General features: G+C 44.7%; 1 non-coding gene across 1 annotated transcript; it reads right to left on the bottom strand.

Moving 5' to 3' along the window:
* Nucleotides 1-8,458: 8,458 nt before the first annotated feature.
* On the bottom strand, nt 8,459-8,573 carry LOC147660686 (U5 spliceosomal RNA). The gene has a single exon (XR_015306203.1). It is a non-coding gene; the product is annotated as a U5 spliceosomal RNA (small nuclear RNA).
* Nucleotides 8,574-13,234: the final 4,661 nt, after the last annotated feature.

Here is a 13,234-nt window from a genome sequence, read left to right as displayed (position 1 = left end):
AGGGCCAATAAATAGCATGAGGCGAGACAGAACTACTCCTTGGCTAGTGGTAGGCTTTGCACCGCTGCCCAATGTACATCTCCGCCCTCTCCCGACCGGCCACAGGGATCAGAGTAACAAGACTCTTAATTTAGGCTTACTGGCTGGATGGAGTTTTTGCTCAATTCATCTCTGCCACTTCTAATTATTATTTTAATTTTATACAAACTTTCAGCGGGCACTCACAATCAACTAGCCAGGCAGTTTACTCCTGAGGCAAAGTGTCCCTGCATTATGAGTTACAACTGCTACTCCCATCCGGCTGAGCCTGTCAGTGACGGCAATGCGCCATCTTCGAGCCCTTAGAAAAAAACCAAGAAGCTGAAATCCAGGCCCTTCTGCAGAGCCACGGACAGAGAATACAGACAGAAGACGCCCAACGGCGAAGTGAATTGAGTGCTCGTAAACAGCAGCTCGCGCATGAAAGCGAGGGCCCCTACCCTCTTTTGGGCCCCAGCGCCAACTGTACAGCTGCACTGGCTGGACTATGGCAACTACGCCCCTGGCTCAGCTGGCACCTGGGGGGTCACATCCGACATAAACAGCGTGATTGGTCTTGTATGGCATAGGGATGGGAAGCCCCTCAATACTTTTATTTATGAAAAAAGCAGCTATATCTTGAACCAATCAAAGATTCCAACACATCACCTTTTGCTTTAGCCGTACACCCTGTCACTCTAACACTGTAATAACATGAATTCTAGCCCCTCCCCCTCACCATTATCCTCCCCTTAAAGTTCAACATTTCCTTCCCTTTCCTTAATGCTAAACATTTCTAACAGGTACTTAATAAACAAATCTTTAACTATAGAGCTCTAGTGCCTTTCTTCACGGCCAGCCTGTAACAGCACCAAGCTGTATCCGTTCCTTCTCATTTTAAAAATTATTTTCCCGTTTCTCTCTGCTCCTACACCTTTCCAAGGACCTCCTAGACTTAACCTGACCTTTCTCTTTCCACTTACTCTCCATATCAACAATTAATCACAATAAACAACGAACCGTCACACGACCTTGATCCTAACCAGCCGTAGGTTTTAAGAATGCTAGTGTGTTACCAGTACCTGCCGGTTGCGACACGATCCACGGGAGGCAGCAGCTCAACTCATTGTCTATCTCGAGTCCCCCGCCGCTTCTGACGACCAGGGACCTCACTTCCTGTGTTCAGGCAGCAAAACGTGAGGTCACATCCGATTATAATCCCCCACGGCGCCAAAACCGAGCCACGGCATTAAATCTAGCCAGGGCAGTCCGACGCAGATTCTAACATTGTAGCACCTCACTGACTCTGAGCCAGAGAGATTTAACTGTTTATTAACTATCTGAGCCAGCTGCTGGCAAGTGGGCCTGCAGCGCCCGGGAGCAGCAGAGCTGGAACACAAGTCAGCACGAGTTTTTAAAATGCGTGACTGTCACACACCTGATGCATGATACTGGGTGGGACTGCACGGTGTCACCCCATCAAACGGTGTCACCCGGTGCGGTCCGCACCCCCCGCACCCCCCTAGTGACGCCACTGCATTGTCCTCTTCACCTGGCCTGTTCTCTTCCGCAATTTCTTCAGGGGTTTCCCTTACCAACCGCGTGAAACAGTTGGCGGTTAAATTCCTCATCCCTGGTATGTACTCTACCCCAAAGGTGTATTCTTGTAAGCTCACTACCCACCTTCTTATCCTGCTCGAGGTGACATCTAAACCTTTCTTAGTAAAGACTTCTACAAGGGGTTTTTGGTCAGTCCTTATGTCAAACTTTGTTCCCCATATAAAATCTTAAAATTTGTTAGTGGCCCAATGCACCGCAAGTGCCTCTTTCTCGATAATCGAGTAGTTGTACTCTGCCCGACGTAGGGATCTGGATGCAAACGCTATAGTCTCTTTCCCCTTTTCACCTTCCTGAGTCAGGCCCGCACCCAAACCTTTAGTACTGGTGTCCTACGTCAGTAAGGTCCTCCTACCAGGAACAAAAGCTTTAAGATTCGGTGCCTCTGCCAATGCTTTCTTGGTGGCGTCAAATTCGTTTTGGCATGCCTCACTCCAGTCAAATGGTACTCCCTTTCTTAGGAGATTGCGAATCTGGTAGGTACGCCTAGCAAAGTTCTGCACAAACTTGCTATAAAACTCAATCATACCCATAAATGATTTGATTTGCTACTGGGAGGGGTTAGGTTGAGGATGGTGTTCTGCAACTCTTTTTTAGGAAGTATACCTTCTCCAGTTACCTTATGCCCCCAAAACTCTATCTCTGAGCACCCAATCCTAAATTTTTCCTTCTTCACCGTTAGACCTAGCTCTAAGAATCTCTCTAGAACTTGGCTTAGCCTGGGTTCATGTTAGGTGTTGTTTTCTCCAAAGATCAGAACATCATCCTGGTAGCATAAAATTCCAGGAATTCCTTTAAGGAGATTGGTCATGATCCTTTGAGAAAACAGCTGCAGCCGAGACAAGTCCAAAAGGCATTTGCTTAAAGCTGTAGGCCCCATGAGTATAAAAAAGGCCGTGAGATCTTGTGGCTCTGTGTGCATCCTGACCTGATAATAAGCTGACGTGAGGTCCAGGGTGGAAAAGACCTTTGCACCAGCAAGTCTGCTCATCATTTGGGATATGTTGGGGAGGGAAACATGTCCACTATAACTACCTTGTTTAGAGCCCTTAGGTCTATGCAAAGACGTACAGCCCCATCAACTTTCCTTGCTGCTAAAATGAGTGCTTGACACTCCGTGGCCTCCACAGGCTCAATTACTCCCAAACAACACAGTTTCTCCAATTCTTCTTTCACAGGTTCTTGTATGGAAATCAGCAGGTTTCTGACCTTGGCTGTTACTGGTTTAGCGTTCTCTTTTAGCTTGATCCTATGCACAAAGTTCTTAAGACAGCCTATCTAATCTAACAGGGGTGTGGAAATATTTCAAAAATCTACTTGGCCAGGGGACAAAATGTTACATAAATCTACTTGTCCTGGGAAGGTAACTGCTTGCCCCACCTACTCCATAAGTCACTATGGTAGGTCTGCACGGAGAGACCCTGCACTGCAATCAGTGCAACATACCGTGCAATATATATTTCAAGTGCAAGTCCAATTATGCAGTGCATGGTCATGCACTCTTAAATGCAACTGTTGTTCTCGCTGGCTGTACAGCATGTGTGCAGATGGGTCAGTGTGCACTGCACCCATTTAGCAGATATTTTGCATGTAACACATTTTCATATGTAGAGAAATAGTACCTAAAGGCAGAGGGCAGACTGCATTTCTTGAAGTGTTTTTGGCACAGTCTAGACTGTGTCGAAATATGAACCTGTAGGACAGAAGGGTGTTCTGTATCATAGGGCCAACTGCTGTCCAGCTTCAAAAATACTCAGATGTGATGCGCTGATATACGTGTGGATGGGAATAACGGCACTTCTTGGCAGAGCTTATGAACGGTTCATGGGGCAGCAAAATCACGTAGCAGATACACTATGATTCACTGAGGCAGTATCCACAAGTACAAATACACAAGAGGCAGGTGTGCTTCTTGTTGCTTACTTATTACAGAGCTGATCTGTAATAAAGGTGAAAGATGGAGCAAACATGTCGAGAGATATACACTTGTGGTACGGATAAACGTGCTGATGAATTGTAGCGCCTTTTGGGATTACAGAGTGGAAAGCCAATAACTTAAGTTCACCCTGATTCTAGTTCTGAATAGCCAGGGTTAGTTTCCAGGGTACATTTTGATCGCAGCTGGAGTGCACCAAATAGGAGGAGTATTTACTTAGAACGGTATTCTTTGTGGGAAATGAAGTCGAGATTAAATTACAGAAACCAGGATGTAATGCGGAAGGAGAGTTTACAATGGGCACTTTTTTTCAATTTATATAGCGTTAGCTTAACCCAAGGGCATTGGAGTTCATTATGTGAACACTAAAATATATCACAGCAGATCAGATTCTTTTTTAGGTCGCTCTCCGAGACAATGCATGCACTTTTGCTTGCGGGACATTTTGTTTAAATTCAAAAGGCTTAGAGCCTGCCCATAAGTTACCATTTGTTTGTTTCGTCATCACTCTCTTTTCCAGGCTTTTCATTGGTCAGCAAATGCTAGTTTCATTTCTCTTCATGTTTGTCCCTTCAATGGAGCATGGGCCAAGTGCTTCTTACGTTCGGCAGTCAGTGTCCATCCACTGGTCGCATGCTTCCAAAGGTACTTTTTTATAAGGTCGAGGACTCCGTCGCACTGCTGTAAGCAGTGTGGGCGGAGCCCGAAGATTTAATGTTTCTTAGAGGGGGCTTGGAACCCGACCCTCTTCTCCATTGGCTGGCCTAGTAAATGCTGGCCAGCCATTGGAGGAGAGGGGCGTCACTCGGTCCAAGCCCCGTCTTTTTTGGATTCGGGGGCGTTTTTTTAAGCTTCTTTCTTGTTTTCTTTCTCTCCTCTTCCCATTGGCTGGAATTTTAACTTCCAGCCAATGGAAAGAGGAGAGAACGAAAACCAGGCCCCCGAATCGGAAAATGATCGTGCTTTCTCCGAGGCATTTCTGTCTCGCCTCAGAGAAAAGTGGTTGTGCGCTTGACCCGCGAATAGACCCCTCCTATTCCTAGCAGGAACAAGCCCAGTATATATGTACTTTCGGCGGCGGCCCTTGACTATCCAAACACTGGTAAGCAAACGAAAATATTTTGGGTCTTTTTCCAGGTGGGATATTTCATCATCTTTCTATTGTCAACGGTTCAGTCTGCTCAATTGCCGGCTCCAGCGTGTGTCGCAACCGACAAGCTGCAGGGAAACCTTCGAGAAACGACGAGAGTAAGCGATTCGACAAAAGGGCTAAACATGGTACTAAAATGGTATCGGGTGGGTGTCATAAAACACGTGTTTTGACTCCAGCCGCTGGCACCTTTTCAGAATCGTACGGGAGTTAAAGAACGTTGACAGCCTAAGTACGCACTTTATTTTGCTGGCTTATATTTTGTGTGCGCTTTTCTGTGCTACTTATCCAGCTGGTACCGCGCTGGTCACATTTTAAGCGATCGTGCACCGTGACCGGTGCAGGGTCAGGCTTGTAATGGCGGCCGGCGGCCTTTGTGCCGCTCTAATGGCAGAAGCGCGAGGCACACTCGGTAATACCACTTTGTGGTATGTAGACGCTGATTCACTTGTGCGTTTCCTCTTTTGCACATAGTATCGAACCTGTCAATATTACGGTGCTTTCTGGGAACCAGGAGTTCATCCCCCTCTTCCCCACCGCTTGTAATTGTCTTTTACTCCCAAACTTATCCCATCCTTCTTATCTATGTGGCTTCATTACGGACGCTGGGTACTTCCCCAGTACCCATCTGTGTCTCTGGTGCAAGTCTCCCCTTGAAACTATACCTGCAGTAGGCATGGGGTATTGATGTACCCACTGCTTTTATAATATAGAGCTTTCTCACATACACTCGCTCGTGTGCTGAATAAAGATATGCCCGCATAATTTCTGTGTGCCTTGTTTACACTAAGCACTCAGACGCAAATGGCGGTGCGGTCTTCAACTAAAGCGACGGTGTCATAGACACGAGTGACTAACTCGATGTTTCTATACCGGATGACATGATTGCCCTGGCCCAGTTCTGCTCACCTTGGGTTCCTTTATCCCTACCACCAGCCCAACCAGGCATGGTGGCCTTTGAACTAGTACTGGATGCCCGTATGCCGAATCTTATATGTTGCAGTACGAAAATCTACTGGTAACCTACCTTTCCATTGTTCATTCATACCTAGTAACATTTTCTGGATAGTTGCTTCGGCAGCCACTGCCGGCGTTTCTGGATGGTAAATCTAACTTGCCCAACCGACAACCATTGCCAAAAAAACAAGTGCATAGTATGAATGCCTAGTAATGGTGGTAGTGCGTTACGGGTAAGTAGGGTTTGGCTACAAGTAGGAATGTGTCTCCAGCTTGTGAATACATTGAGCTGTTCTTCAATAGCTCAGGTGTACTGGTCTTAAGACCATTGCAAAATAGTATAGAAACATTGTCTTGCTTGTTGGACTGTGCTCGGAGCCTTTGTCAGTACTGCTGTTTTAATTATGCCTATAAGCGATAAATCTCCGCTGTGCAGCGCTTTTGGTCATCGGTACAAAACGCATTTTTTAAACGTGTACGTTTGTTTTCAGTCTTTGCACCGTTTACTAACTACATCAGGGATGCATCTGTCTTTCTCCACTAGGTATATCACATTTGACTGGACAGAAACATTAAGAGTCAGTCCAACTTTAGAGTTATTTGTGTTTTTTTTTAGCTTCAGTTGCACACTCTGCCGTGTTCTACTGTTGGCACATTATTCTACTTCCTTCCCAAATATATGTGTGAATCGGGGTCGGGGGGGGGGATAAACTTGCCTTGCCCACGGAATGTCTACATGGCGGGAAGAATGCAAGCATACGTTGCAGGCCGCGTTCTCCTGCCTGGTTACCCATTTTTCATTTTAAAGGGCCAGCCCAGGCAAACTTTGTTGAAAGCGCACAAGTGTTTTTATTATGTGCACATTTTAAAAGGCGTGTTACCGTTTCCTTTATTTGAATTTCAATTCAATGTTTATTTTTGGTTTTAGTCTCGAAAATAAAATTCCACAGACACTTTAAAATCCCAAAGAGCTTTGACTTTTATTTTTAACTGATGTCCAGTTCTTAGAGTTGCTCTGTTTGTGTGTGTGTGTGTGTGTGTGTGTGTAGCTCTGTGTGTGTGTGTGTGTGTGTCTCTGTCTATGTGTGTGTGTGTGTCTCTGTCTGTCTGTGTGTGTGCGTGGCTCTGTGTGTGTGTGGCTCTGTGTGTATGTGTGTGGCTCTGTGTGTGTGTGTGTGTGTGTGTGTGTGTGTGGCTGTGTGTGTGTGTGTGGCTCTGTGTGTGGCTCTGTGTGGATAGCTTTTTTTGTAGGTGGCTCTATGTGTGGGTGGCTCTGTCTGTGTGAGGGTGGCTCTGTGTAGGTGGCTCTATGTGAATGACTCTGTGTGGGTGTCACTGTGTGGGTGACTCTGTATGTGTGTGTGGGTGGCTTTGAGTGTGTGGCTCTGTGTGGGTGTAAATGCAATAGGTCATGCATATGCGAGTGATTAAGCTATTGGCATTGTAAATGACAATGCCATTTATTTAACGATTAAGCTATTGGCAATGTAAATGACAATGCCATTTATTTATGATGTAAAAAAAAAAAATACAAAAAAAATATGTCATGAGCAATGCCAATAGCTCTACCTTTAATAATGCTGAGACCATTGCATTGTAAATACTAGTTTAAAATGTAGCACTTGATAGGAGTACATTTGTTTGCAGGCTGTCTCCCTCCTCCCCAATCCCGTTCGACATTGTTGCTTGCCTGTCTCCCTCCCGTGTTGTTGACCTCTTGTGCTTGCTTGCCCTGTCTCCCATGTGCATTGTTGCTTACCCTACTTACTCTGTACTGTTGTTGCGTGCCTGGTTCCAATACCCCATCCCACATTGTTTCCACATCGTTATTGATAAAGACAATATGCCTCACCTATGCGAGATCTATTGGCTTAGTCAATGTTTTTTGCCATGTTGTACAGATGCGGGCTGCTGTGCAGCATGGTTTAAAATCAAATAAAAAAGCACTGTAAAGCAGCAAGCATTGAACGCGTCATCGCACTTTTATGTTTTACATTCATCCATGCTGCACAGCTGTACCTGGCTACGAAAAAGCCTGGACAAAGACATTCGATCTTGCATGGGTACGATTTATTGCCTTTGCTAATGCTTGTTTTTTAGGGCACTTGTTGAGCCACTTTTCGAGGATGATCGCAGGGTTAAGTCTGCAGGACTCAAACTTGATTTGCCCATTTTAAAGTAGGAAGCTAGGCCTTGGCATGATTTAAATATACTATATAAATATATATATATATCCACAGGAATCTCCTTGCTTCAAAGAAGTCGATCGAGCCACACCAACCAGGTACGTCAAAGATTATTTATTTTGCGGGCAAAAAGACGCGTTTCGAGCACACAGGCTCTTGGTCACATCAATATATATATATATATATATATATATATATATATATATATATATATATATATATATATATATATATATATATATATATATATATACACACACACATACACATATATATTTTAATGCCCCTTTAGAATTTGAATCACAGAGGCGATTTCAATCAAATCTCAATAATCATGAGACTGATCTTATAATAAACCCCAGATTGAAAAGTTATGGGTTTTATTTACCAATTGATCCTTCTTTATCTTTTGTTCTATAGCGCTGCTCGTATACAGCAGTGAAGCCTTTCATAGAGCGATGTTTGCGTTCTTGTTACATGAGTATACTGTAAGTTAAGCGCGTCAGTAAAAGTCGTTTCCCCGATCTGCTTCGAGATTGAATCAATTGTAACTGTATGAAAATACAGTTTAACTTTTTTAACCATTAATGGGGTAACCCTGCAGCAACAGGGCTTTCAAAAATTGAGTGATACTCTTAAATGTTCCTCTCCACGGAAATCTTTAGTAAAAGGCGAAAGATTTATTCGGTTTGAAGAGAAACCAGAGTATACGTCTTTCACAGACTCACTATGCCCCCCAATAACAGCTATCCACAGAATGTTAGGGTGATTTACTCTTTTAAGTCTATCATTGATAATCCTTCAAAATATAACCAACTCGTGAGAAACCTTGTAATCCGGTACATTGACAAAACACTTCTCGAGATAATCGAAACAAAAGCGGGTCGCACTAGTGACACGGACTTATGGGTATGCAAATTTCGTTTTCGGTCACGTGACATAAAGGCTGTGACACTCGAGTCTCGCAGCTCAAGCCTTGGCGTCGGCTCCTTTCACTCTTCTCATTCTGAACGGTGCAGCGTTCGGAGCCTCGCGCAGGTTTGTGTGAGGCTCGGTGGCTCCCAAGAGGAGGACTTTTACATGTCACCATCAACAAGGCATGCTGGCTGGCTCATTGATCTTCTTTCCGAGACAGTGAACGAGCCAGTGTGTTTTCAACTTGCAGCCTATAAGGCTGCATCAGCTGCTGTAAGAAAACAAGCATTGGCAGAGAGGCAAAATGCTGACTAACGGCTTTGCCAATGCTTTTCGGCAAAGTTGTATATTATCGGCAAGATGCTGCTGTGCAACATGACCAAAAGAAAACAAAACAATAAAAGCAGCGATGATTTGGGCATAGTGTAAGTGCGCGCGTGCATCATTGCGCATGCGCAATTGCAAAGTGAGGCAGGCCCCATGGGGCATATTATCAAGGAACAGCGTTAAAATTATCGCTGCTTTAGCAGCATGAAACTGCTGCTAAAGCAGCGATAATGGGCTTGATAATATACCCTTGAGAATTCCAATATAAGCCCATGTTCTGATGTTAACATGGGCTTCTATTGGAATTCTCGACGGCATATAATCAAGCCCATAATCGTTGTCTTTAGCGGCAGTTTCCTGCAGCTAAAGCGCCAATAATTGTAAGGCTGTTCCTTGATAATATGCCCCCATATCTTTTTTAATTCACTGAACCAAAAGGGACGGATTAACGGATTAATCGTTTTACCCAAGGACAGTGTTAGAGCTGCTACCAGATAATGAAATGCGAAAAGAACTTACAGGCGAATCATATATCTTATGTGCAAAATCACGTATTAAAAATAAACCCAAACATTTCCACTTCATTCCTGTTGCAAGGTTCTTCACTGAACAAGAACCTGGGTAGTTTATAGAGTACTCGAAGAGCTTTTGTGATCTAGTGCTAGGTTTGCTTCTAGCCATGCTCCTGGAGGCAAGGAAACATCACCTCAAGTCTACTGGAGAGCTGTGGTCTGCCTGACACCAGGGAGCCTGCCTGCTGAGATGGGAAAAGGAACAACTTCACCCACAGGAGCTGTGTACCCAGGGAAGCTTAGCCCAGCCACGAGTCCGCAGAGATCGGTGCTACCCAGAGAAATGGACTGCTGTGGGACTACCATTGGTTGATTTATGATTGTTTGAATTTGATTTAGTTAGCTCGTTGATTGCTCACAGTGACTTTACTGAAAGAGTCCCAAGGGACCATTGGGACATATTACCAACAAGTAGCGATAATTATCGCTAAATAGGCTTAGCGACAATTTTTTTATCGCTGAGCATCGCCAGAATTTATCTCTGAGATAGCATGCTATTAGCAACGTTTATTTCCAAAGCGGTACATTTTCCGGTGACAGCGGCGAAATACGTAAATATCGCTGAGAATACAGCGATATTCACGCCTTAGCGACAAAATGCTCTTAGCCATGTTATCCACCTCCCATTGGATAACATGGCTGTCTGAGCAGGCGTTAGTTTTTGGAGATATTCGCGCTTAGCGCGAATATTTCCAACACTACACCTGTGTTGATAATAGGCGATAGCGATGTTAGCGACTGCTGTCAGTCGCTAACAGGTTGGGAACGCCCACTTTGCATGTCATTAGCGATAAATATCGCTCACATGCAAAGCAGGCCCCAAACTTCTCGCTATCGCCTACAAGCTGTCGCTAACTGCTGTTAGCGACAGCTTGCTAATAGGGCAATAGAATTATCGCCTTTTAGCGGACGAAAATGGCCCATGGTTTGATGGAGTTAATCCGTAAGCTTCTAGGCAATTGGTCATATCCTCCCTCTAACACAACTCACTAGCTTTAGCTAGCTGAATGCACTCTTTGATTGTCTAGTTGAATCTCTCAACCGTCCTGTTGTTCTCTGGGTGGTAGAGAGCACCGAACCTGTGCTTGATCCCATTGCACTCTAGGAATTCCTTTATTTCTCTAGAGCAGAGTTGCACTCCATTATCTATCAGGATAATGCTAGGCAACCCTTCACGGAGGAATACCTCCAGGAGAAACTCAATGACCGACTTGGTAGTTATTTCAGGCACAAACTGCAGCTTAGGCCACTTAGAGTATGAGTTCATAAGTACCAGGATGTACGGGGTACGGTTCTCTCCTGATAATGGCCCCACAATGTCTAAGGCTACATCTGCCCATGGGCCTTCTGCCAGAGGCCTGCAGTGCATGGGAGGTGTGTGTTGTTTGAGCACCTTGTCGCTGGTCGAGCAAGGTACACACTCCCTTATTCTCCTCTCTATCTCCATGTCCATATTTGGTCACCAATAGTCTAGGGGTAACCTCTGCTTAGTTTTAGTGATGCCCAGGTGACCCTCATGTGCCAAATTAACCAATAATTCTCTCAAATTCCCTGGCGGAACTAATTTGGTACCACGAAAACGACAATTGTCCGCAACAGACAACTCCTCTCTGACCATCCAGAACGGTCGGAGAGACTCTTTCTTCTTGTCGCAGTCAGACCAACCCCCCTTGGTCTTGGCACATACTTCTTGAAGAAGCACATCACTTTCCAACTCCACTTTCCAGAGTTCTTCATCCACCACCCCTTGAGTAATAGCACACATGTTCTCATTCTCCATCACATTGTCCTCTTCACCTGGCCTGTTCTCTTCCTCAATTTCTTCAGGGGTTTCCCTTACCAACCGCGTGAGACAGTTGGCGGTTAAGTTCCTCACCCCTGGTATGTACTCTACCCCAAAGGTGTATTCTTGTAAGCTCACTACCCACCTTCTTATCCTGCTGAGGTGACATCTAAACCTTTCTTAGTAAAGACTTCTACAAGGGGTTTTTGGTCAGTCCTTATGTCAAACTTTGTTCCCCATACAAAATCTTAAAATTTGTTAGTGGCCCAATGCACCGCAAGTACCTCTTTCTCGATAATCGAGTAGTTGTACTCTGCCCGACGTAGGGATCTGGATGCAAACGCTATAGTCTCTTTCCCCTTTTCACCTTCCTGAGTCAGGCCCGCACCCAAACCTTTTAGTACTGGTGTCCTACGTCAGTAAGTTCCTCCTACCAGGAACAAAAGCTTTAAGATTCGGTGCCTCTGCCAATGCTTTCTTGGTGGCGTCAAATTCGTTTTGGCATGCCTCACTCCAGTCAAATGGTACTCCCTTTCTTAGGAGATTGTGAATCTGGTAGGTACGCCTAGCACAGTTCTGCACAAACTTGCTATAAAACTCAATCATACCCATAAATGATTTGATTTGCTACTGGGAGGGGTTAGGTTGAGAATGGTGTTCTGCAACTCTGTTTTAGGAAGTATACCTTCTCCAGTTACCTTATGCCCCAAAAACTCTATCTCTGAGCACCCAATCCTAAATTTTTCCTTCTTCACCATTAGACCTAGCTCTAAGAATCTCTCTAGAACTTGCCTTAGCCTGGGTTCATGTTAGGTGTTGTTTTCTCCAAAGATCAGAACATCTTTGTGGTAGCATACAATTCCAGGAATTCCTTTAAGGAGATTGTTCATGATACTTTGAGAAAAGAGCTGCAGCCGAGACAAGTCCAAAAGGCATTTGCTTAAAGCTGTAGGCCCCATGAGTATAAAAAAGGCCGTAAGATCTTGTGGCTCTGGGTGCATCCTGACCTGATAATAAGCTGACGTGAGGTCCAGGGTGGAAAAGACCTTTGCACCAGCAAGTCTGCTCATCATTTGAGATATGTTGGGGAGGAGAAACATGTCCACTATAACTACCTTGTTTAGAGCCCTTAGGTCTATGCATAGACGTATAGCCCCATCCCCTTTCCTTGCTGCTAAAATGAGTGCTAGCCACTCCGTGGCCTCCACAGGCTCAATTACTCCCAAACAACACAGTTTCTCCAATTCTTCTTTCACAGGTTCTTGTATGGAAATCAGCAGGTTTCTGACCTTGGCTGTTACTGGTTTAGCGTTCTTTTTTAGCTTGATCCTATGCACATAGTTCTTAAGACAGCCTATCTAATCTAACAGGGGTGTGGAAATATTTCAAAAATCTACTTGGCCAGGGGACAAAACGTTACATAAATCTACTTGTCCTGGGAAGGTAACTGCTTGCCCCACCTACTCCATAAATCACTATGGTAGATCTGCACGGAGAGACCCTGCATTGCAATCAGTGCAACATACCGTGCAATATATATTTCAAGTGCAAGTCCAATTATGCAGTGCATGGTCATGCACTCTTAAATGCAACTGTTGTTCTCGCTGGCTGTACAGCATGTGTGCAGATGGGTCAGTGTGCACTGCACCCATTTAGCAGATATTTTGCATGTAACACATGTTCATATGTAGAGAAATAGTACCTAAAGGCAAAGGGCAGACTGCATTTCTTGAAGTGTTTTTGGCACAGTCTAGACTGTGTCGAAATATGAAC

Source organism: Lissotriton vulgaris, unplaced genomic scaffold (genome assembly GCF_964263255.1).
Source record: "Lissotriton vulgaris unplaced genomic scaffold, aLisVul1.2 SCAFFOLD_763, whole genome shotgun sequence".
NCBI lineage: Eukaryota > Metazoa > Chordata > Amphibia > Caudata > Salamandridae > Lissotriton > Lissotriton vulgaris.
This window is presented reverse-complemented; position numbering and strand designations above follow the sequence as displayed.